Source organism: Ambystoma mexicanum, chromosome 2q (genome assembly GCF_040938575.1).
Source record: "Ambystoma mexicanum isolate Mex_15411 chromosome 2q, UKY_AmexF1_1, whole genome shotgun sequence".
Taxonomy (NCBI): Eukaryota; Metazoa; Chordata; class Amphibia; order Caudata; family Ambystomatidae; genus Ambystoma; species Ambystoma mexicanum.
Genome location: NC_090924.1, coordinates 885438835 through 885465455, shown reverse-complemented (window position 1 = coordinate 885465455; position 26621 = coordinate 885438835). Strand labels below are relative to the sequence as shown.

At 42.7% G+C, this 26621-nt stretch overlaps 1 protein-coding gene across 6 annotated transcripts in view; it reads left to right on the top strand.

Annotated features, from left to right (window-relative positions):
* MYO3A (myosin IIIA) overlaps positions 1 to 26621 on the top strand; it is a 2295212-nt gene that overhangs the window by 349039 nt on the left and 1919552 nt on the right. The gene's annotated exons all lie outside the window — the stretch shown is intronic.

Genomic DNA, 26621 nt, shown 5'->3' with positions numbered 1-26621 from the left:
GGGCGCAAATAACGGGCTCGCGAATGTCAAGCCCGTTATTTGCGCCCTGGTCCCTTAACGGGTCCTATCCACAACGGCTGTTCAGATCAGCCGTTAATGGAGGGACCCGCTAAGGGACCTTGTAGTAGGGCGGTAAGGGATTACCGGCTCCGGTCTCCTTACCCGTGCCCAGTATCCCTTACCGCCCCACTCGCAATGACCCCCTGTCTGTGTCTAAACCTATGATTGCCTTCACTCTTTACACAAATGTGATAGGAAGTCTTTAAAAAGGAAAATAGTGGTTAAACAGATAATTGGAAACCTTAGTTGGTTTCCGATGGTCTTCTCACAAGGTGTAGTTTGTTCAGTGTCACAAAAATGAATTCAATCAAAAAGGGCTGTTCGTAAGACCTTCTCCACAGTGCCCTTGCAGTGGTCTCAAATACCTTCAGTGTCTTTGGGTTCTTTGGGGTTCCATCCCTAAACTTCAACTTGTTCAAGTTCCAAATACCATAAATGAAATATAACACAGTTCCTTGTGTAAGCTTCCAGGGTTCCCTCCCCCAAGCATCAATCAAAAACAACAGGTTAGGCCTCCCAGGGTTCCCTTCCCAAGCTCAGACCCCTTCCAACTTGTCCAAGTTCAAAACACCACAAAAGAATTATAACCCATTTCTTTGTGAAGTTTCTCAGGGTTCCCTTCACGAGCTTCAATCCTTTCGACACCACAAAACAATATGTCTCCAACTTGGTTGGGCCGCTCAGGATTCCTTTCCCCAAGATCAGGCCCCTTTTCAGTTTTTAACAAACACAGTTTTTTCAGGGTGCATTTTACTTTCTTTGTTAGGCCTCACAGGGATCCCATCGCCAAGCTTATGCCCCTTTTTGTTTTCAACACAAATTCAGTTTTGTCGGGATGCACCTTACCTTTTGAACACAGTTCTTTCACACACACTTCATTTGTGGGTTACAATCAGAGACTTTCAAAACCGCCTGGATCTTTGCTCCTCTTGTGCGTGACCACCATGATCTGCAACTCCTCTCTTTATGTCTTGCTTTTCTTTTAAACCTTTCACCTTCAGGTGCTTGCTGCACCCCTCTTGTTTTCCTTCACTTCTTGCTTGCGCACACTTGCACCTTCTCTTCTCTGTTCCTCTTGTTTCACTGTTCACTCTTGCACTGTCCTTTACCTTCTCATGCTTCTCCTGCATGCCCAAAACATTAACCTTTCTTTACTGTGTACATTTTGCATTTCTCTTCATCATACATTCTTTAAACTCTTCACATGCCTTTCCCTTTGCTTTTCTCTTCTTCTGCACCGCTAGCGAAATGTCCTTGCTTCTATTTCTTTTCTTCTTCTTATTTCTTATACTTTGTCCTTCGTGCACACTTTCAAACATTTCCGTTCCAAATTGTGACTTTCTCCTGCTCCACTTCAGTCAAACTCACGTTCCCGAGTTTCTCTCTCTTACTCACCGGGCAGCATTGCGTTGACAAGCGATTCCACTGGATACATGGGTTGAGGTCAGGGTCTCACCACCTGCCCATCAGACATCCTTGAGAACGGCATATTTTCCAAGGGAACCAGCATTTTCCAAAGCTCCACCAGCAGGATACCGGCTTTCTTCCTCCGGCTCCTTGGAGGGACGACTCCCTAGCCATCCTACAGCCCCTCTTAAACACCAGCCAGCGTCTCAGCACATCAGCACATCAGTCTTCTGCAGCCTGTTTTTCCTGATGTTCTCCACTCCCTGTCTTCTCGGGTCTTGACAGAATCCCCAGCTCGCTCCCGTCCTTGTATGAAACCACACCTTTTATAGTGGAAAAGATAATCAAGTAGAGTCAAATGTGAGTGATCATTATAAAATGCCTGACCCTGCCTGACTCTTTTAGTGGGACACATTGAGTTTTTTCTATGGTAGATTTCCCTTACTTTCCCCATGATTTTTCAATGGGTAATCGTTACTGCCCCCAGTTGCTTCTTCCTCATCCCAGTATTGGTTGGAAATGGGGAGGGGGAGGTGGAAGGGTTTTGGAGAATAGATCAATTTCCCACCAATCTACCAGGCAATCAACAATGAACGAACATACAGAAATCTTCTTTTAGCCTGGTTTTCCCTCAAGGAGATGGTTGCCCCCTTCCATGTTTCTGATGATTGATTATACAAACATGAGTTTTGATGGTATTTCCTGTGGTTTAAAATGGTAATGGATGGATGTATATTAACCCCTACCTTGGTTTTAGTGGGTTTTTCTTCCTTCCCCCACACCTTGAGCAATTAACTTTTTCCTTTCTCCCCCTTGGATCACAGATGACGGGATTGGATTTAGTGAAAATTAGACCTGGATTAGGGTCACAGGAATCAATTTATTCCTTGAAGGCATCATCGACAATGTCCTCCTCCTCTTCTGTTGCCCCGTCGGAATACTGCGTCTAGCCTGGGTCATCTGAATGAAGTCAACCCCATATTCCCCTACCCAGGTGATCCTCCTTTGCTCACCAACCACAGGGTTGGAACCAAGATCGATGGCCCTCCCCATGCCACCTGAATATAGGACTCTCAGGATCTTAATGGGAGAATACCCCTAGGTTTCTCACATTTCCCATAGCTAGTTTTAACTTCAGAAATCTCAGCTGTTCATTTAATAGCACATGTTGCTTGCTTTTCTTTAAAGATGGAGTACTGCTCATGCATGGTCGGCTATAAAAACCATGTGGATGTTTTCTTCCACCACATACTGGTGATATATTGAATAGGCTAGTACGATTTCTTCATCTCATCTCACAGACAGGACTTTCAGTTCTACACACCTTCCTCTTTTTTTGAGAATTCAGGGCATGATTCTCAAATATTTTTAATTGGATCAAATCACAAATGTCAGTGAGCATCTCTGAGTTGCTCATTCTGCCTTATACCTGATTCATAAAACATAATCTGCCTGGACATCTCTGAGATGCCTTTGACCAAATCTTTGAGAACAGTATTTGCACGTGAGCATCTCAGAGATGTTCCAGGCATCTCCAAATGTGCTCAAATTTTAGCCTTTGTGAAGGAGGTGTAATGTAGCATGTTGAAATCAGAAATATTCATGGGCATCTCTGATTTACTTCAGTGCAAATCCCAGTGATTAAGTTTATAAAAACATGGCCAGAGTTCATTCATGGATCGAAACAACAACTTAGGAGCATCACTTTGCCCTTGAAATGTTCATCATGCACACTTTTTTATTAGTGCATGTAGCTCCTTGCTAAAGTTGTGTGGTTGCTTTGTGTACATAGATGTCCTCTGTATGTTTTACTGAAAAGGTGAGCTGTGACACATGCATCAATGTCAATGGGCCTCATTAGGACCCAGGCGGTAAGGGGTTTACGGCGGCGTAAACAGCGCCGACCCTTACTGCCTGATTCCGAGGTCCCTTAGCGCCATGGAGGGTTTAACACCTGCTTTTAGCAGGTGTTAAAATCCATGGCGCTAAGGGACCTTTACGGTGGCGTAATTAACGCCTTCCCCACTCCCATTATGCCCTATGGGGCAAAAATGGGAATGGGGAAGGGTTAATGGGGACTTACCGCCCGCCAACCTCGGAATGGGGCGGTAAGTCTGCCAACAACCATGGCGTAAACGTAGTTTACGCCATGGTGGTAAAGGTACGACCCAGGCGGTACTTACCGCCTGGGTCGTAATGAGGCCCAATGTTCCTTTTCCTTATTGTGTCACATAGCCAAAACAACTAATTTTTTAGAGGGATCATACTTGGCTGCCCTGCAGAAACTTAAATCTGTCACATGTTGGGTGGTTCGCACTGGCCAAACCTTGGACTCATTTTTTAAAACATTCATCCAAAGTTCGACCTCATGACTTATTAAAGGAGTTCAAATGGTTGGGGCTCCAATTCATTCTTAGGTAGCTTTCAAAGAGGCACACAGTCGTATCTGGAGGGAGACCTGGGGAATTTAGGCAAAGCTTCTAAACCTGGAATGCATTTACAGTGTTTGTAGAAAGAGGAATGGTCGTGAGTGACCTATTTGGAAAGTGATATTTAGAATTGGTGTTGCTTATGCAGCATTATGTGACACATTAAGTGATTTTAAATGGGTGAACAACACAGGTGTCATCATCAGAAATCTGTAGAGGTAAGTGACACACCAGTCAGTATCTATCTCTTGAAGCGAGCGAGAGAGAGAGGATGAATCACAAGCAATGTCACAATTTGGAGGAGGAACAGAAAAATATGGAAACCCAGACAGCATGTGGGAGAGGCACACTCACCTGATATGCTGGAAGGGAGTAGCAGAGATTTGGGGATGTGGTTCACATACCAGTCAATGTCTGTCTTTTTTTAGAGAGTGGATGAGGCACATGCTATTGGTTAACACCTGGGAAGAGTAGAGGGAGAAGCCGGGAAGGCCTGAGATGGCTTCTGGGAAAGGCACGTTCACCTGATTTTTCTGGTAGGGAGCAGGAGAGATTCAAAGAAGCAGCAGGTGGCATGCCTGTAAGTGTCTGTTTCTTGAAGCAAGTGGATGAGACACATCCATAGGGCGACATATGGCAGGGGGAAAGAAAGGAGCTGGGAATTCCTAAGGCAGCTTTTGGGAGAGGCTTGTTGCCCTTATTTTAGTGGGAGTGAGTAGCAGCGGATTGGGGAGGTAGTCACACACTAGTAAGTGCATCTCTCCTTAAAGCAAGTGGAGGTGGCATGTTGGAGGTGTGGGAGGAGTCACAGAACCCTGAGGGCAGCTTGTGGGAGAGGTAGGCTTGCTTGAATTTGCTAGGAGGGTACAACAGAGATTCTGGAAGGTGGCAGGAGTCACACTAGTCTGTGTCTGAAATGGCATCCAATCACCATATGTCCAGGAAATAAAATCATTGGGGAAGCAATATTTAATATCTCGCACTGTCCAGCACTTTCTCCACATATTCTAGGACTTGAGTTTGTTTATATAATTATACCAGCCCTAGAAAAGAATGGAAGCAATGTTCCCATTACTCCATGTGGTGGCAACCACAATCTCATTTTGAGGCGACTCGAGTCTGGACTGATTATTAGATTCAACATTAAAGTACTGCCTGGATTTTACATGACAGAAGGTTTTTGTGCCTTTCTATGCATGTTTCAATTCAGTGTTATTATGAAGTGTGCTTATCAAGATTCTGAGGATATTTTATTATCCTTTTTTGTCAGTGTATCACTTTTCTCAATTAAGTTTCCTTTTCTATTGATGTTGTTTTTTCCTTTTCAATGTTCTTATTACAGTATTCTATTTCTTCTCTATTAGCCATTCAAAACTGTGAGGTGTCTTTTTAGGCATGGCCCGATTTATTTTGTTTTCTTGCCAGATGCCCTTTATGTATAGTGGGTTGCTATCATGGCCATTATAACTCCCTTATATAAATGGGTAGGGTAGCCTCTTTCTTCCCACATCTCTTTAAGCATGTCAAGCACATTGAGGTTCTCTTACATATAATTACTCAAACAGGGAGTATGCTAGAGATGACTGAGGTGTTTTCCTGACTGCAAAGAGGGCCCAGGGAATCATGATGTCCCGGTTTCGACCATCGGCCTCTACTAATTTATGGTGTATCCTTTTCAAGGTTTGATTGAAACTTTCCACAAGGCCATCGATCAGGGGGTGGTACACTGAGGTAGGCATGGTCTTGATCTGTAAGTTCTCCTGTACGTCCTGCATCCATTTGGACATTAAGGTGATGCCCTGGTCCGCAAAAACTTCCTTTGGGACTCTGACTCTGGAAAGAAATGGAAGTAGGTCTTTTAAAATCTGTTGACTTGTAATATTCCTAAGGGGAAATGCTTTGGGGTATCGAGTAGCATAGTCAACAATGACTAGAATTAACTTACTTCCCAATTTTGATCTTTCGAACGGAGCCACTACGTTGATGGCTATATGGGCAAATGGCACCTCAATTATTGGTAGGGGTTGTAATTGGGTCTGGGGAACCGTATTGGTGGCGGTTTTCTGGCACATTTCACAGGATGTAAAATAGTGTTTTACATCTGTGAATACTGCTGGACAATAAAACTGGGGTATCACCTGGCTTTGGGTTTTCACTATCCCCTGGTGGACAGTGGGCAGGTGTGACTGTGCCAACTCTAACACTATCCTTCTGTGGCTTTAGGGAATAACCAATTGGGTTTGTGGAAGACTGTTTCTCCCAGTATCCCCTCAGTAGAGTAAACCCTTTTTTAACCAAAAATAAAGGTCCAGCTTGACTTCGCCCCTAAGATTCTGATGTTACCCTCCCAAAGGCTTCAGTGAGGGCAGGATCAGTCCTCTGGGCGAAGGCTAGGTTGGGTAACTGGGCAATATCCACATCAGTGTATCATCTCTAGTGAGGTCAGCCTCTCTAAATCCTAATGACGCTCTTTCAGTACTTTCTAGTGTCTCCACCACCTGTGGAACTGGGGTGAGTGCCTTTTTAAGGATCTCCTGAGCTATGGCTTCCACAGCCTTGACCACGTAAGGATTGTGTCTGTGGTTGTGAAGGACTATCTTAATCCCCCCCTGATAGTCGGTGTCTGTTACGCCGGCAGCCACATGAAGGGGCATATCGGCAGGCAAGACCTGACTTTTTGGCAAAGTGTATATAGGTCCTACTTGGTGGAGAGATACTCAGCACTGTAGGTATTGGACGTCTCTCATTGGGAGGAACTGGAACATTTTCCACACTATATAGAGCAAACCCTATAGACTGTGGGGTGGTCACTGTGGAATCTTTAGCTCTTGGAGATAATTTTGTAAATAGCATGGGTCCCAGACTTATATCAGCTGGCCTACATCCCACTCTAACATCATATGTGGTGAACCAGAAGGAGACCGACTCGGGGATGACATTTTGAATGTGTTTATTTTAAATTAAAAGAAAAATTCCTCGCTGTTCCTATTGCTACAAGGGATTGCCCTACCTATAAAGTAAACTAAGGGTGCTCGTCAGTCAACAACAAAGGCAGTCCTCAATCCATAACCTATCTGCTATCTAGCCCTACTACTATATTCAAAACAACATAACAATGAGCCCTAGCAGTGGTCTTTTCACTGAGGATTTCTTAGGCCAATGTTCTGCAGGTCTTGCTCTGGTTTTCTGCTCTCATTTTAAACACTTCAAGAAAATGTGCAAGTATCTGTTTGAATTAAATGTCTCTAGTCCTTTATATGCAGGAATAATTTCCTTATTCTTCTTCCACCACCTTAGCCACTTTCTCTTCCTTGGCTTTATATATTTACCCACTTGCTTGAACCCAAGTTCCTTTCTCTTTGTGGTTCCCCAAATCTCTCTTATTTCTCTATGGCCCTCCAGGCCCTTTTCCAGCTGTCTGGATTCTTTAAGTGTTGTGCTTGTTTCAGTATTTCTAGCTGATATTAATCTCTCGGGTTTCTAGGACTCCCGTAACCCTCTTGCTCTATATTTTCTTCTGTTCGTGGGGTCCCGCTCAACTCCATCCACCCTGGGTAACCCAGGTACCTTCTGGATCTCTGGGTGTGCTCCAGCGGAGTGGCATCCCAGTGGGGTTCTGGCTGTTTGCTTCTCTTCTCTGAATTGTCAGCTCGTGAGCATCTGCTTTCTGAATGCTGTCCACCGTGGCAAACTCCTTGGTCCTCGTATCCAGAACGGAGGAGTCTTTCCACTTTTCTCTCCTGGCCTCTGCGCTGGTTTACAGGTTCCCTGACCCACCACGACTGCAACATGATCATGCCAGCAGTTAAGATGGTTCTTCCCTCTCTCATTCGGCTGTGTCCCTCTCTTGGCACTGACCTTCGGATGTCTCTGCTTCCTTGCTTCTCACCATGCTACCCTTGGCTCTGCGCTATAGTATGGCTCCACCCCTCCAGAAAATGTGTACGCCAGAGGCTCACCTCTACGTAGGATTCTTTCTCATCCATTCATTGTTCTTTGTCTCTTTATTCATGCTCCTGTACATCGAAGGGACGTGTTGTTGTACATCCACAGCAGAGTTCAGCTGGTCTCCATTATTACCTTGAGCCAATTATAGAAAAGTAGTGCCAGTAATGGTTGCAGGCCATATAGATGTAACATTAGTTTCATCTATTCCCATATAGGTAGTTATTGTATTCTTCAGAGGGAGTTCCTTAAAGGAATAGGAGTGCTTGTCACACAGAAGGGAGTCACTTACTCCCAGTGAGGTCCCACTTTCCCTGACTGCTAGTGAGGCGTTTGCCTACCAGGATCACAACCCTCGCCTCAAAGTGGGTGGCACCCACTGGGAAGAAAGGCGAATTACCTAGATTTGTCAAACCCCATTCTTATATATTTTGTGTGAATCCTCCTCTGAGGCGAAAGGCAACTCCTCCCCCATCTTATCTCTGTGTTGACGTGTTTGTCAAATAATATGCCTCTCATTCCTTAGGCTGATTTTCATTTGCTTTGTGGTAGATGTACTATCTTAAATATTTGGTGAATTTGAGGAAGAATTTTGCTGTTTACCACATAAAAAGTATGTTAACTTATATAAAGTAAAGTATGAGAGTTTTTTATAAGCCATGTTTTTGGTCTACACGATAAATAACCTACCCCATCAGTCCATAATTCAGCGTGATAATGCTTGACCAGAGAATGCGCAGCTAAGATTCTAGAAAAAAGAACACAAAGGTGGAGAGTCAAACAAATCCTCCTACAGTCAGCAAGATGCTGACTCAATCGGTGACTTTTCTCTGACATAGTACAACTCATTTCAGAACATTGTTCACATTAGGCATTTTTTGGCTTTCAGTTCATTATATTTTAAATGAAGTAGCATTTTGTTTAATCTTATTCTTCAAGTGCTGAGTTGTTTGTTTTCTACAAATACATGTTATCTTTCCATTCATTTTGTTCATATTGTATCTTTTGTTATATTTTACATGTTTTGGTATTTTCATTTTCCGATTCCATTTCCTTTTTCTTCTCTAAACAGGCATGTTATGTAGTTTTCTAAACAAAAAGTTTCATCAGCTGAAATTAGATTTTGTCTTTGGCAGGAAGTTGATTTCCTTGTCCTATTCGTGTTCTTTTATTTTAACTTGCCTGTCCCGCTATCCTTCAAAAAGAAATATAATTCTAAATATAAAAATATTCTCTAAACGTTGGTACTGTCTAGCAAAATCTAAAAAAAAGGAACGAGAGCCATTACAATTTTTGAGAGTTATTTCTGTGTAGGAGAGCCTTTATGATTTTTGAGAGCACAGCTTTTCTGTATGGGGAGCCATTTTAATTTTCACAGAGGTTCTTTTCTGTAAAGGGGACCCATTACACTTTTTTCAGCGAGCAGCTGTTCTGTGAGGTTTAGCAAGAAAAATGTGTTTTTGAGAGAGTACATTTTTAGTGTGGAATAGTGAGGCCAAAACAATAGAATTTCTTTTAATGGAGATAATTTTCTGAGAGAGAAAGAGAGCTGTATACAAAATATTTATCGCATTGGGCGACAAAATCAATATCTGCTGGCAAGAGTAATCAAAATTAAATGTTTAAGAAAACAGGTGAGGTACCTATGAAAGTTGCTAAAGGACCACCCAAAACATTGATGTACAAGTGCTTGTGAAATGTTTGGACAAGGTGCACACACTGAAAGTGTGAGAGGTGGCCAGTTAATTTCTGCAACAATTATGAAGTCTTCAAATTAAAGGTCTATACTTAATAGCATTGCACCACAATTCACAAGCAAAGAAGAATTTCTGAGCATTGATAAATGCAAATTAAGCATGTAGCAATGCCTGATGTCATACTAGAGATGCAGCGAGAATCCGAATCTGATCAAATGATCAGCAACCACTTGAAACTGAAACAGCAGGCAATCTTAGTGAAAGAATAGAGGGATTGGTCTCCGATGTAGACCCTGCAGATGCTGCTCCCAGGGAACATTTGGCAGAAAGTGAAACCCAACATGCTGAAAGTGAAAAAGATAGAACAGTGAGGATACCTGAATAGGAAATCGACTTTTGCCTCAGAAGAAACACAGAAAAAAACATGCAGTGATTGCCCATGCCTAGAAAAAGACTTGAACACCATCTTAACAGCCTAGAAACATAGGGCACCTTGTTACAGGTTCAAGCACTACACCGGCAACATCCATGCTTTGGAGGCATTTTCAAATCGACCTCAAAGATATTATTAAGGCTATCTGTAAAGTAGGCAATCAGAAAAGAAATTGTGAGAAACAGAAAGGTACATCGTGACAAGCCAGAGGATTCGTTTAACTGCTCAAGTTCAGCAATTGTACAAAAACCTGTGAAAAATGGTACATTCTGCCCTTATGGTCAGTGAAAACCATTCTGTTTATTTAACAACCGATATGTGGACCATCTTCCAAGCAGAAGATTACATGTGCATTACTGCAATCTCTTCTCCTAAGGCAATGGGCCTCATTACGAGTCCGGTGGTAGCTGTGCCGGAAAAACTGGTAATACCATTCCGCCTCCGTGATTGCTGGAATCACCGGGGCATTACAACCCGGGCGACCTGGTAATTCTGGAGTGGAATTCAGTAAATCCCCATTCCCGTGGAGTCCTGTAGGACTCAATGGAGATTGGGGACCGTGGAAACAATGGTCTGTCTATGACAGAGCCGGTGTTTCCATGTCCGCCTGCAAGCGGGTGGTGTTACTTCTGCCAGGTCAGACCTGGCGGGAGTGACACCTCCCGTCTGCAGGATCGGTATCAGCCGGTGCGGAAACAACAGTGGTGGTAGATTTACTGCCACCGTTGTTTCCGAACCGGCTGACCTGTAACGAGGCCCAATGTCTCCAAATTACTCTTCCTCTAGCAACATATGCAGTGGTATGCAGAAAAAGGCTGCTCTCTGCATTTGTAAATTTGGAGTAAACACAATAAGAATAAAGTTTTAGAAGAGCTGGAAGATGTTATACCCGAGTGGCTGTCAGCTTTGCGGTAGCTGGTAATAGGGCAACATAGTGTCTGAATTGTGAAAGGATAGTTTACATCATATATAACATACTTTGCCCATTGTTGCATCTTCTGGTCCATGACTTTTTTAAGGTGAAAAGAAGCGTCTTTAACCTGGTGGGAGAAACAAAGAAAATATGTAGCTATTTTCACCATTCTGTGAAGGCACAGGCATCTTGGGCAAACATGCAAGCAAAACTCAACATGGCCCATTATAGGAACTTGTTTTTTTACATGTTTCCAATAATATTGGAGCCAAAGAAGGCAGTGCAAGATCATAGCTTGGGGCATGTAGTAGGAGATGTTGTTATGCTCCACTCCACACAGTGGTTAATGTTAGAGCACCTAACACACAATAAACTTAAGAGAGACTAGAGGTAATATTTCCTATGACCGATAGTGAACAGCCCTCTATAAACAGAACTCTTAAACAATACACAATGTTCACTCGGTCCCTTGCTTCCCCAAGTCCATATTTGGTTAAACCTTAGTGTATGAGGTTAGTAGCCATTAAATTCTCATACTACACCACATTGTATCAAAAAATAGTATTTTATTTTTCATATTTCGACAGTGAAAAACCTTTTTTCTTTTATCTTTTCTTCTTCACAGTTCCAATTTTTTAATCTTTTTTTTAAAAAAGAGTTTTTCAGATAGTATGTCAAATCACAATATCTGCACCATTGCCATACAATATTGTTGTGTACATTTAATCTCATGTGACAGTTGACCATTTAACAATTAACAAAATTCATCTCTTAACCTAGATCCACAAGATGCTCACCCCTATCATCGAGACAAGCAACCCAGTCTGTAAAAACCTTTCACTTATTCTTCATAAGTCTTTCATACCACATCCATACCATACCCGACATGTTTCATTCCTTACACACTTACACAGTATTGACAAGGAAATTCTTCAGGGGTAAAATTTACACAACATTCAATTAAATGCACAATCGTATTAGTCTTCTTGTAAACTTAATCTCTTGCGGGGTCAGCTTTCAATGAGATCCCATCGCACTTTTCTTTATGGTCCAACCTTCAAAACGAATACACTTCTACGGGCAGACTTCTTCTTATGTGTCGTCTTTGGGGGATCCCCCTAGATTTACAATCCTCTTCCAAGTTCAAGTCTGTCTGATGTTAGAGTTTACTTGGCTCTCAACTGGATGACACTATCTGCGATCACCGGGAGGCATTCCTAGTGTGGTTACTTTGTGGATTCCTATTCTATTGGATAGTTGACTTTATCCCGTGCCGCACCTCATTTAGATACATCTTCTTAATTTTCTCACGTGGAATGGGACGACTCTGTATAGCGTTTTCTTTAACAAACTTGCCCTTGCCGCCTTGTCCGGGGTTACACCCGCTGCTCTCATGTGGCTGTCCCCTTCACTCTCTCTCTCGGGTCACACTCCTTTCTCCGCCCGGTACCCGTTTCTGCCTCTAACACACCATCTGAGAGCTTTAGAAGATGCTACTTGACACATTTGCAGGAAATGTGCTATACAAAGTGAAGTGATACCACTAACGCATTTCTTAAAGCAGCAGGTAGACACAAAGTATATTGCAAAGTGCACATTTCTGGCACTCCACTTGCTTCAGCTGCTTCAAAATCATTAACAATGTAACAAACTGATGGGCACAGAACATATAGGGTTTAGAATGACACTGCTATCAAAGTGTCTGGGAGGTTTATCTTATAAAGACATGCTTGTCTCTGCAGTACTAGTATATATGGAAGGTTGGGCAGGGGACTGAAACAAGCCCACTTGTAGTCAGCTCAACACGTCCACCCAACATTATGTTACAAAGTACTCACCACTACATGTAACAAACAGTACCAGTTTAATACACCAGTTTAGACAACCTTTTGGGCCAAGCTGCTCATGTCCTCACAGGCTGACACTGCAGTTGTGTTAAGGGAGAGCTCTGGAAAGCACACTCTTGATATCTCTCTCAAGGAAGGTATCACGCCCTTTGACACTGATCCGTTCATGTATTGGAAAGAAAAGAAGCATATCTGGACTGCTCTTTTTCAAATTAGCTTGTAAAATAGTGATCTATCGTCCAAATAGTGTTTGCTTTAATCAGATACTCGAGTCCGTGCATAACATTTTCAACACCTAGCTTTCATGAAAAACAATCTAACATATGTTCCTCAACCATTGCTTGCAAAAGAGATGGGAGACAGTGATTCAGATTTAGATATCCCAGCTATATATGTACACACAGTCTGAGTTGAGGATAATCATTATTAACAATTGCAAGGGTTCATGGAAACCAAGAAAATATGTTTGATTTTGAGAAAGATTGAGAATGGTCCACCAAACACACCATCAATAATTATAGTATTTTATTTGAACGGATTTGGGACTATGGCAACATGGACTAACATTTAACACAGACCAGCATATCTAGAGCTCGGACCATTGATCAGATTGTTACTTTTCTGTGGCACAGGACTAGGACACTTTTTAGGTAACAGTTTTCAGTTTTTTGTGGGGGAAGCTAGCCATTACAAGTTTTGAGAAAGCAGCTTCCTGTGGGGGAGAGCCAGGATATTTTACAAATAGTGGCTTTTCTGAGAGTAAAGCCAGAACAATGTTTGAGCTGTTAGCTGTACCGAGAAGAGCTATTCAAATGTTTTGAGGAGTGCAGCTTTTCTTTGTGTGGGAGGCAGGATTTCCTTTTAGATAGGATTATTTCTGCAATGGACAACCGGAGAAATGTTTCACATAACAGCCTTTTCTCTGAGACAGATGTGATTAATCAGAGATGGTTCTCCCAGGAAATCTGTCCTGAGACCCTTGTTATGTGGCCTGGGACAGTAGACGCTTCCTGATCCTGACTCTGCGACTGGTGCTCTGCGGGAGGATCACATGAGGGGGGAACCAGATCAGGAAGACTGGGAGGACCCCTTCACTAACTTCCCTAGAGACCCTACAATCTTAATGGCCTACTGTAGAATTGAAACTTTCATCGAAAAAAAATCTGAATAATGCCCAAAGTACTGAGACGAAGAAGTATTTCTAATGACCCACACCTGAGCGGGACCTTTGAATATGTAAGACACCCTCAGGTGCAGGCCATGAGAAGTAGGAGGTGGAGTGGTTGCAGAAAATCCAAGTCGCAGTGGCAGCAAAAGAAGAGGAGAAACTGAGCCGCCGCTATCTACAGAGTAGATGACCGTCCCGACAGTATCTCCAACTTCGATGGCCTTGAATGCAGAGATTGCGTGGCAGTGTTGTGAAAAGCTTTTCCAGAGGAGAGAGAGGCTCTCCTTATTGTAAGCTTTGCTCCGGTGGCAGGCGAAAACCAGAGTGTTTCAGGAGTAAGTAGCTCTCCTGGAGCAAGGGGCGCTCTTTTCCCAACAGGAACAGGCAGTGGGAGGAGTTCCAAAGCAGTTTGCTGTGTAGGAGGAGGCGAAGGAAGCAGAAGGACCTGTGGCAGCAGAGCGAGCGGACGCGCAAGCAGCAACCAGTGAGTTCACCACTGTTGGGTAACCCCGGTACGCTTCGTATTCACCCGCTGACCACTTATAGTAATTTTTAATACCAAACTTATTTGAAGAAGTTGAAGTGGCATAATAAGAACAGACAAGAAAGGAAAGGTTATAATTGTAACTATAAAGGTCAACGTTATTGCCAAAGCAAAGAGAGGGCAATACTGAAACAAGTGAACAATAACAATCATTGCCAAAGCCAAGAGAGGGCAATACCGAAATAAGCTATTTGTAATGCTTATTGCCAGAATGAGGAAGAGGCAATAGTTGAAAAGGAGCTCAACAAGCATTGTCTAAGCCAAAGAAGAGGAAGTGTGACGGAGAGACATTCAGCCTCATTCCGAGATTGGTTTTGGTCATGGCGCTATTTGCACGGAGACTGCCACCAATAACGGGTCCGGCACCGGTGTAGTTCAATGGAGACTTACCGGTGTAGTCTGACCTTTGCGGGACTGGTAAGTCCCAATTGAAAATGCCAGTCCCAATTGAAAATGACATTCCCCATTCCCATTTGAGCCCCCATAGGCCTCAATGGGAATGGGGAGGGCGCAAATAGAGGACACGCGAATGGCAAGCCCAGGGTCGGACTGGGACAAGAAATAGGCCCGTCACCCAAAAAAAAGTGGCCCACCCCACGCCTCAAAAAAGTGGCCCACCCCTTGCCTCATGACCCTTGACCTCTGATGACATCACCAGAGGTGATTTCATTTGACCCCACCCCAAAGTGACATCCCAGCAAGTGATGAAATACAACTTTCACCCCTTGACAAAACAGGAAGTGGCATCAAATAGCCTTGTTCCTAAGTATACTAAATTACTGTGAATCCAAGCAGACGTCCAAGGCCAAATGATACTATTTTATTGTATAGCACTTACGCTTAAGCTCTTTTTAATAGAACAAATATGCATACAATATCACCCAACCTATTTTGCTACTCATGGATCGACCTAAGAGCGATGAAAGGATTTTTTTTTTTTTTTCATTTCTATTTTTTCATTTTTATGTTCTCCAAACTGGCCCAGGCATGGCCAGAAACCGGCCCCCACTCTCCAGGGCGGATTTCGGCCCGGCCACGGGCCGAAAGGCCGAGGCCAATCTGACCCTGGGCAAGCCTGTTATTTGCGCCCTGGTCCCCTAACGGTCACCGTTAGGGGACCTCAGAATCGGGCGGTAGGGGATTACCGGCACCGGTCTCCTTACCGGTGCCCGGTATCCCCTACCGCCCGACTCGGAATGAGGCCCATTGTCAGCATTTGTTTGATGTAGAAGTAGGAAAACAAGAGGGGCAGGAAATCAGCCCTCCTGATAGAAGGTATTCAGAGGGTGAGGAACATAACCTGCATTTCATTTGGCAATCACAAGAGTGGCACAAACAGAACCAATGGAGAGATTTACCTACTGCACCAGAAATACAATTGCATCAGTGATATGGTTTTTTGACAATGAGTATGCAAAATAATGTTAGTTGAAATGATATACATTATTGGAATAAATGTAATGAATTGACAAAACCTACAACAGTGAACACCCTTCCACTTAAAGTCCAAAAATGTAATGGGGCTACGAGGACATGTGCAAATGGAACTAGGCAAACAAAAGGAAAAAAGGTCCTCCATCACGTTGGTCATCTAAATGAAAACAACATCATTTGCAGTTCAGAATCTTGATTTGATTTCCTAAATATCTGTTGTTTCGTCACATAAACACTGTCTCGTCTTGACCAGCCAAATATTGCCTCTTTCCTGAGATGGATGACCCTTAATTTTTCAAAGAGTGGCTTTGATAGAAAGGTTGACTCTTAGCAATTCTTCAAGGAGCAGCTTTGCTACAATGGTTGACTCTTAATTTTTAGAAGAGCAACTTTCCAGGGATGACATATTACAATTTTAAAATAGTGGCCATGCTATCAGAAAGACTCATAAAATATTTGGGAGGAACGTCTTTGCTACAAGGCAACAATCTGAACAATAATTCAGGAGCGACATTACTACAAGGGGTGAACCGTAAACATTTTTTTATGGAGTGACTTATGACTTAGCAACAAGGGATTCATCCTAAACAATGCTTTGAGAAGAGGCTTTTATACAAGGGATGAACTTTTCAATTTTTTTCGAAGAGTGGCTTCACTGCAATGGATGAACCGAACAATTTTTCTACAACGAATTACCCTTAACTGTTTTTCAATGAGCGAGGACTGTAAGCAATTGTTTCAATACAGGCTTTTCTACAGGCTATGACCCTTAACAAATGTTAAGGCAATGCTTCATACAAGGGATGACAATTATTTTCCAAGGAGCTGCTTCACTACAAGGGATAACCCTTAACAATTGTTTGAGGAGCGGTTTTCATACAATCGGTGAACCTGAACAATTGTTTCAGCAATGGAAATACCACAAGGGCTGACGCTTCACAATTTTTACAGGGGATAGCTAGGCTGCTAGGGATGAACCTTAAAAACTGTTCAAGGAGCAGCTTTTGTGCAAGAAATGACCCTCACTTAACAATTTCTCAAGCATTGTTGTTGTTGCAAGGGATGACCCTTAACCATTTTTCAAGGAGCACCCTACAAGGGATGAGCATTATAAATATTTTAGAAGTGGCATACCTTCAATTAACACATTTTTAAAGGAGCTGCTTCACTACAATGGATGACCCTTAAACATTTTTTCAAGGAACAGCTTCATTATAATTGTTCAAGGAGTAGCTTTGATACAAGGAATGCATCATAACAATTTTTGAAGAACAACTTTCTTAAAAGGGATGTCCCTTAACAATTTTACAAAGAGCAGCATTTAAACAACCCATTTTTTTTTAAAGATTAGCTTTCTTGAAAGGGATGCCTCTTAGTAATTGTTTAAGGAGATGTTTCACTAAAAGAAATGACCCTTAACAATTTTCTGACAGTGGATTTGCTACAAGAGATGTTTGTTTGGTTGTTTGTTTTATTTGTTTATATATCTCACTGACATAGTGTACAACAAGGTTACTGCATGAAAATGACATACAGTAATAGTTACAAAAATGTACAGAATATTTACAAATATAGGGGAAGATATATACAGTGTTTGTAACATAGTTTAGGACAATCTTGAGGTATATATACAATTTAGAATAAGATATATATACAAAGTACAAAACATAGTTTAAGATAGTCTTGAGGAGAGACCTTAGGAAGGCCACCTAGTGATACATATCTAAACTATGGGCATGGTCAGGTCAAGCAGCTTGGTCAAAAGATCACAATAGTATAATGTGGTTGTTAATTTGATTGAGAAAACAACCAGATTTTAACCTTATTCCGGAAGGAAAGGAACACTGGTTCTGTCCTTAAGGCAGGTGGTAGTTTGTTCCAGGGCTTGGCCGCTAAGACTGGGAAGCTGGCTCCTCCGGCTTTAATAATTTAAATTTGGGTACATTCAGACAGTGGGCATAGTTGGCTCTGGTAGGTCTGGTGGAGTCCTTTCTAGAGAATTTGTCGATCAGATACTTGGGGGCTGAGTTGTTTAGGCACTTGTGAGTAATCATAAGTGTTCTGAAAGTGATCCTGTCTTGGTGTTCCGTCGAATTTGTGAGATGTGGTTGGACCGAGGAATATTTAGAGCAGTTCTGAGATCATTGTTTTGTAGTACCTATAGCTTGTGAAGGTTTCTTTGGCTGGTACCAAGTTATAAGGTATTACAATAGTCCAGTTTGGAGAGTATAAGGGCTCTTGAAAGGGTGATGCAACTACTAGGAGACAGGAATGGTCGGCAGGCATTTATTAGTTTAGATGAATAGGCTGTTGAGGACGGCATGGCGTTGGTTTGTCTACGGAGTGACAGATGGCCCTTGAATTTTTTTTGAGGAGCTGCTTTCATACACAGGATGACCCTTAACAGTTTTTCAAGGAGTGGTTTTGCTTCACGGCATGGCTGCTACACATTTTTTGAAGAGGGCCTTTCGTGCATGTGATGAGCTGTTGAAAGTTTGCAAGGAGCAGCATTCCTACAAAAAATAACCCTTTACATTTGTTCAAGAAGCGGCAATTCTACAAGAGAAGTCCTTTAAAAAAAATTCAAGGAACAGCTTAGCTACAAGGGATGGCCCTTAACAATTTTTTGAGGGGTGGCTTTGTTACAAGGGATGCCCCTAAACAAGTTTGCACAAATGGATTTCCTACAAGGAAAAGAATACTGTTTCGGAGGATATTTTTCAGTGTTTCGTTTTTTTGGGTTTATCATGTTTATATTCTTTTAAGGAACAAATAAACTGTGAAAAAACGTGGCCATATACCAGGAGTGGGAAGGGATCAGGAATGGCTGGCACTGCCTCACTCTGAATATTTTAGATTGGCTTTCCCTGTAGAAACATTAAGTGCCACAGATGCATCACCCCCACCTTAGCCTCTCATCTCTCCAGCAGCATGTAACCACTGTCCCCAGAAACCATGGCATGGCAGATACTGCATACCTTGGAATAGAAATCCCAGGATGCATGGCAGTACCTACTCCTGGTGCATTTAGTCTGGCAACTGCTGGCTACCGTACAGGCTGACATCTCCTTTTGCTGGCGATAGGGCTAGAGGATGGCCCGGCCACAGAATCACCTAAAGAGGAATGAATGGTGTCTTTCCTCTCCAGGTGCCAGAGCATGCTTGTGTTGGTGAGATGGGGCCTTCGGCCCACAATGTCTCAAAAGGTTGTGTATTTCACCAGGGAATACTTTTATGACGCAAATAGCTCCCCTAGCAAATCAGCTAAAAATTGTCATACCACATATTCCTTATTTTTGGCCTGGCCCAACTAGATTCTCCTACACTGCTGTGGTTGGGACAGTGACTGAAATTCAGCCAGCAGAGGTGGCACTGGTGGGGCTTGCTGCTCTGCCACATTGGTAATCAGCTCCTTTGCAGCCACTGCTCTTGTTGGATGCTGCTCTTCTCCCCAGTCCTTCTCTTGAGGTTAGGGTAAGGTATTCCCCTCTTAATTTTCAATGTTCTGCTCCCCTCGCATGCTCCGCCCTTCTTTCAGATCCCCCCTTTTCAATTTTTCCCACTCTAGTTATGCCTCTCTCTCTCTCTCTCTCTCTCTCTCTCTCTCTCTCTCTCTCTCTCTCTCTCTCTCTCTCTCTGTATTTCCCTGTCTCTACCAGCCAGCAGCTAGCCATATCGTCCTCCCTCACTGCTCTAACCTACTCTAACCTACACCATGTTGTCAAACAGGAAGTATGCTATCCAGTAACATTAAAGCCATAAACTGATTTGATGTGCTTAGAGCCAATAATCATCAGTGAGATCGAATTGTGTGAATTCTGCTATATAGACTAACAAACAAGCAAACTTCATGTGCTCGAATGACAGACACGAGTTGTGCCAGCCCATGTCCATTTGCATCGAGTGTGTTGAATGTTTGTATTACATTATTAGCTCAAGCAAATTTGAAACTATTTGAGAAAATTGGTGCCTATTGGTTCAAAGAGGGATGATTTGCTTCTAACTAGTATTTCCACGGGATGACATACATTATTTTTCATTTTAGGAAAAACAAGATGATTCGATCCATGTTTGCATTGAATTAAGCATTATGCGACTCGTCTCAACTCAGATTACTATTCTGCTTAATGGTGGCTCGACCAAGTCAAGCTGATTCAAACTATTTTTTTAAACAATTCGAGGAGATGTCGAGTCAAGCACGCTAGGCTAACTGCCTTCCAGTTTCAAGGTCAACAAGCACAATAAAATGATTATGCCACATAAACAAGTTGTAGACTTAGCCAGATAGGTGTTCAGCAAAGGTAGTTTCATTTTCTGGAGCTTTGTTGAGGTGTGCATGTGAAAATCAGAATATTTGTGAGGGTCGTTGGTGAACCCCATAATAAGAGATTCAAACAAGCGGATAGGATAGAGCAGATCTCTTTAGCAGTAATAGATACAGTGGGCATCATTACAAGTTTTGCGGTGTGGCAAATGTGCCAGTAAAAGTCACATTCTGTGACCGACAATTTTACCACACTGCAAAACTACAGGTTTACTGGTAAGGGTCCCCGATTTAATTCCAGCCAAGAGCTGAACGTAAATCAGGCCCCCACTTGCAAAAATACTGCTGATAATACCAGCAATCCCATCTGTGGAGTCTCATGGAACTCCATGGAATGGGGTTTATTGCCCTTTTCACCACCTGTAATATCCCATGAATTCCAGGATATCAGGTGGCGGAAATGGTAGGTCAGTTTTCCGGTGTCCCGCCAGAATTACTGGCGGGATACCAGCAAACTTGTAATGAGTGTATATTCTACGTACATGGAGTACGAAATCCGAGATTTCCAAAGAGTCTTTGACTGTAGATCTTGAATTTATGACAGCCACTTCAAGAATGTGTGGGGTCAGGCAGAGGGATTCTGCAGGCTTTGATAAGGGTTTTAGAGAAGTGGGCGAGGCAGGGACTCCTATCCATGTGAAAGGTTGGGGTTCAGTGATATGTGTCATGTTTGCAGAGTGACAGAAAGGAAGACTACCCCACATCTCTGCACAGGAAATGAGAATATTATAAAGGGAGAAGGTGTTTGTCATTGGGTTCAACAGGACTTAAGTGAATAAAACAAATGGAAGAGCATGCATCCCTTTTTGGGACCGAAATTCAATAGTATGCAGCTGAGTCCCATTCACAAAATCCAGTCCAGCTGACACATTGTCACTGACATAGCAGTCCTCTCTGTGCCTGACACCTCTGCTCTGTATGGCTTTTATAGTGTCTTTATCTTGAAACTAGTCATATCTGCTGGTAATTGAATAGTAACCAACATTCTAATTATTGTTCAAATGCAGTGTAAAGCTGTTATTTTCATGTTTACACAGACTATGATCTTTCAAGCGGTCTTTCACCCCACAGTGCTTGGAATCCAGAACAAATATCAAATAACATAACCAAAAAGTGATAAGACTGGATGGACCCCGGCTGCAGTAAAGGATGAGCAATGGACTGCACGCCTCTAGTGTAGGTAGGGAGGGGGATGCCTCACTTGCTCATCCTGGTCCCCTGCATCAGTAAGTGGAGTTTCAAATAGGAAAATATATGTATGGAAGCACTATATTGTTTAACTAGATATACATTTGCTGTACCTTCTTGGGCATCTTCGTTTGATCTCAGAGACATGTAAATGCAGTGTGCGTTTAAATGATAAAACCGTGTAAATATGCTGCTGGACTCTATGCCTGATTACTCCTGAAGTGCTTGCAGAAAGGGATGCCAAATGTGGCATGGCATCAGACTCTCCAGCCATGCAGAAAACACCTCAAGGCACCATCAGGCCTCGTATAACTGAGGTTCTGCAATGCAAAATGCCAGCTTACTGCTGACAGCAATAACTTCAGCCTAAAGCAGAGTGACTTGCTATTCAAATTAAATACGCCTTTTTGAATATCCTTTAAACTCTGCAAGGAGTTTAAATTGGATGCATATATTAAGTGCATTAACTCTTTGTTCGCACACATTTTCCGTGCTTTCAGTGTAACACATATTCTCACTATACATTATTGCTAATGCTGTAGTTTCTGTGTATTCATTTAAACCACTGCAAATACATTACCTTATTATGCTTTTCAGAGTTATTAACAACGTGTCGGCATGGCCACACATTTATAAAAAGTATTTTCCTTGTTTGCCGGATGAAGACGTTGTTAAACAGTGAACATTTTGGGGCCATATTGCAAACACCTTGAAGCAGTATGAGTGCAATTTCGAGCGGTAGTAGCATTACAGCGAAGGCCAAAAGAGGCACTAGAAACAGGGCCTCAAGTCGAGGGTACACGCGGGGGGACGGAGTCCACCCACTTTTTCAGAGGGTGGACTCAGCCCCCCCAGCTAAAATGAGAAACATTGAATGTCCTCTTTGAATTTATGAATTAAGGCCGACCTTGTGGATCAAACCAGAATCGTTATGTTTGTAGGCAGGACACTTCACCACTGCACTACCTGATGAAAAATAGCAAACAATTAAAGGTGAAATGTCCCATTTCGGTTCTTGGAGTTTAAAATATGCACACCTTTTAACGTTTTCAAAAACACTATTAGAAGAAAATATCCTCTCTTGGTTTTGTGTGTGTTGATTTTATGAAAGCAATTCATACTGTGCAATTTGGGTGGTTATGCAAAGCCAATGTAATGAAATGTGCCTATTTCACCTTGATATGCTAATGTCTGGTGAAGTCACATCCCATTGCGTTTGTTAATGAGTCCCCCCACATTAATGTTTAGGACTTGACCCCTGCCTGGAACCAAACAAAAAGTATTGCTAAAATTCATGTTTTCACCAGCGCAAATTTGGCCTAGAGTTAATACTGTTTCGATACATATGTGACCTGATTTATAGAACGTTTTCACTGGGATTGTGCAATTGCAAAAGGCGTGCGTAAATCGGGCCCATTGAGCAGTGTTATAGAAACCTTGCACCTATGGAAGTGCAACTAGCACTGAGGAACAAATTGTTCCAGTGCAAAAAGGAAAAATGTCAAAGCATTTTTGCTGCAGGGCAAACCACTAGTACAAATATTGCCCCGGTCCAAAAATGCAGTGAAATAATGTTTTGTGTGCCCCTACACAAGAAACACTTGTGTACAGGCACGTTAAAATGCCTTATCATATCATATATAACTAGGGCATATTTGCCCTAGTGCTTATCACCTTGAACCAGTGAAAAGTTCCTTTAATACAACCTCTCTTATACCAGGCAATGTTTGCCCTAATGTTAATGAAATGCACAATTGCACCTGCACCGGTGAAAAGATCCAGTTATATGGCCCCTGGTAACTTATGAAAGATGCACAGACTTGGGAGGTCAGAGCTATGGAATCTGTTTCAGAGGAAGGCTGGGAATAAAGTGATTGAAGTCCCGGTGCAAGTTTGGAGAATCACGACCATAGCTTGAGGTTCAGAGCTTGGGCAGAAACATAGATCTTACTCTAAAGGGGGCTTTTATTTTGTTTAGAAAATCACGATGTATAAACTTACAGGCAGTCGTGATTACCCGAGGCAACATCAACAAACGCATCGAGGGAGCTGTAAGAGTTTTTATCATGTTTCCGCTCACAGCACATTTTGCCAACCCGAATGTTGAGCATCCTCTTAAGGAAGCTGCATAATGGAAAGGAGATATACATGTACATTAACACTGCCACCCAAGTGGAGACAGACTTAAGCCCTCCTTATAGTTTTCAAGGATATATGTTGGTTATTCATCCTCTTTTAACGTTTATTTGTCAATTTGATTTTCCCACGTTATGCCCCCCCCCCATGCTCCTGTGTATTCATAGACAGGCAGTATATTTAAGCGCATGTATGTAATGAATCTACGTTATTTCATACTTGTCCATTTGACCACGTAGGATTGGGGTTCATTTAGTGGGAATCCATGTTTTATATATTCTGAGTATCCTTGTTTTGTGTTTAGTGGGTCTTTGTTTTCCACATTATCGCGAAACATAGATTTTGCTCTGAGCTTCGCTTTAAATTGCTCCATTTCACCCTCAATAGGTAACTCAGTATTCAGGCTGCATAGATAGTCAAATGCAGTATTACTTAGTTCTGTGTGTGCCAGATTTCCCCTGGTTTTTGTCAGTTATATTTGCCAGCCAGGTATTGTGTTCACCAAGAAATTTCTTAGCGTAAGGCCTTCTTCCATTTTGCATTTTGAAGTAATATATATTAGGGTTCTGGCGATTTTCCAACATATTAATGGAGACGTTAGACCGAACTCCAAGAGGAAGGCCTCGACCAGCACTGCCTATGGAACTCCCAATATTGACCTTAGGAGTTTTCCCTCCAATTGATCCGTCCAATGTTTGTGCTGTAAAGCATACATTAATGCCGGAATTACACTTTTCACATAAGCTTCACGCAATGCTTCCACACTTCTACCACACTTTTCTTTAAGACATAGCTTTTCATGATTTGCCATCTGCCCAAGATCTTCATCTGTAATGACTCTCTATATGTGTGCGTGTTTGGTGTCATAAGTATTGGGCTACCTAAGTACATGTAAGATTCTACCACTTCTAGTTTCATTCCACCCAGGAACCAGCTATTTTGATTAGATTTTTGTTTCCCTCTCAGAATCATAATTGTAGATTTACTTTGGTTGATCTTTAACCCATTGGTAATTGCATGTTTTTCCAGACAATTCAGAGCTCTCTGGAGCTCTATTGGGGTCTGGTCTATGAGGATTGTATCATCTGCATAACATAAGTCGAGTAAAGGTATGCCCACTAGGTTACGTGGAAAGTTCAGACATTTCTTAAATACACAATGGTGTCTTCAGTTTCGGCTCGGCATAGGCCGTGGGTCTGGCAACTTACACGGAGACCAACAGAGCAGAGAAGCAGACGGTGTCCGGGGAAGAGGCAAACATTTGGAAAGTCTGCGCAGGGGTAGGATGCCAGATGGTGACGGAGGCCGAAGCAAAGCAGAGAAGCTACTGCAGAAGTGCAAAGGAGATGTGCGGGCAAGCGGGGAAGGCCTCTGTGAGCCAGAGAGCCGGCCAAAGTTGTTGGGAGACCAGCAAACAACTGCAGGTTGATGGCCGAGACCCTGCAGGTGCTAGGGTGGCTAATCCCAGGGTTGGGGAGACCCAGAGGATGCAGGAGACCCAAAGCAAAGCACAGAAGCAATCTTCACAACTGCGTATACATCAATTGAAGGGGGTCTTTGATCCATATTGGGTAAGCAGATCTCAAACAGTAACAAAGAGAAACACGAACTTTGCATGTACAAGTAGTATTCACAGTCCTTGGCAGGGGAGTAAACTAAGGGTGTGCCTTGAAGAGACACTAGATAAAGATATGCACTTTGAATATACAAGTGATTTATTTTATTTTATTTTATTTATTTGAATTTGTATTGCGTGCAGACCTTGGCAGGGGAGTAAACCAAGTCTTTGGCTTGAAGAGAGATCAGATAAAGTGAACTGTGAGAGCAATCAAGTGAAGGGGGTCTGGGACCCATGTTGGGGAAATACACCCCGAACAGTAGTAGAGAGAAAGTGAAGATAGAGAGAGAAAGAGAGAGAGAGAGAGAGAGAGAGAGAGAGAGAGAACGATGAGAACGAGAATGCGGAGTACCCTACTTAGCAGGAAGGTGGACAAAGGAGTAGGTACTGAGAACAGGGTCTGGGACCCACCTCAATTGAGAGGAAGACCATCACAGCTCAGGAGATAGAACCAGGGTATTCTTCCTCATTGCAGTACCTGGGTGCTGGGTGTGCTCAGAACACAGCTTGGGAGAGAGAACCAGGCTACTCTTCCTTGTTGAAGTATATGGGAGCCGAGTCTATTCAGAAAGGCTCAGGGAACCTCAGTACAACTTGGGAGAGGGGACCAGGCTGTTCTTCATCATCGCAGTACATGGGAGCTGGGTCTGCTCTCAAAGGGTCTGGGACCCTCAAGGCAGCTTGGAAATTGTGTCCAGGCCATCTTCCTTGTCGCCGGGCCTGGTAGTTTGGCCTGCCAAGTAAGGACAAGGACCTATATTGACCATTGAAGACACAGAGACAATATTGGATAACATTGGAAATACTCCAGGGAAACGGAATCAACCCGATGAGTCTTGTGGAACTTTTGTTTTGAACTACAAAGCTGTGCTGGAAGCGGATAGCTAAGAGATATTTCCTTGTTTACCTTATGTTGAGGTTAACTGTTGAGGGATAGATTAGGATTTGGATACAGGACAGCAAACTTTACTTAGGACATTCCGACACAGTTTCCATAACTAGTTTTGTTGAGGCAGGGAACCCCTCTTAGAGGTAGGGTTAGTTAGGATTTCCTATTCCCCAGCCCATTTGCCATTTCTGTTATTAAATCTTTTCCAATCACCATGCAATCTCTCTGTCAGAGTCTTACTCCTATTCCCTCACAGTACACTGAGAGTCACAGACAGGAAAGGGGAATGAAGAAGATAATTCCAAGAGGGATAAACCAAGAGAAGGGAGAGGAGCCAAATAACCCAGTTAAAGAATTGAATAGTTTGATAGAAGAAGTTACAAGAGACTATTTGCAAATCATAAATTCAAAGACTGCTACTAGATGTAATCTCAGAAGAGGAGAGACATTTTAAGAGACTATCTTTGAATCCTGTTTTGAAAGACTGGTACTAGTAGTACCCTGAGGAGAAGGGAGTCATTTTCCATGCCTGAGTTAGTTTGGTAGTGTGAGAGTAAGATCAGAAAAGGATAGTTTTGGACAGCAGGAC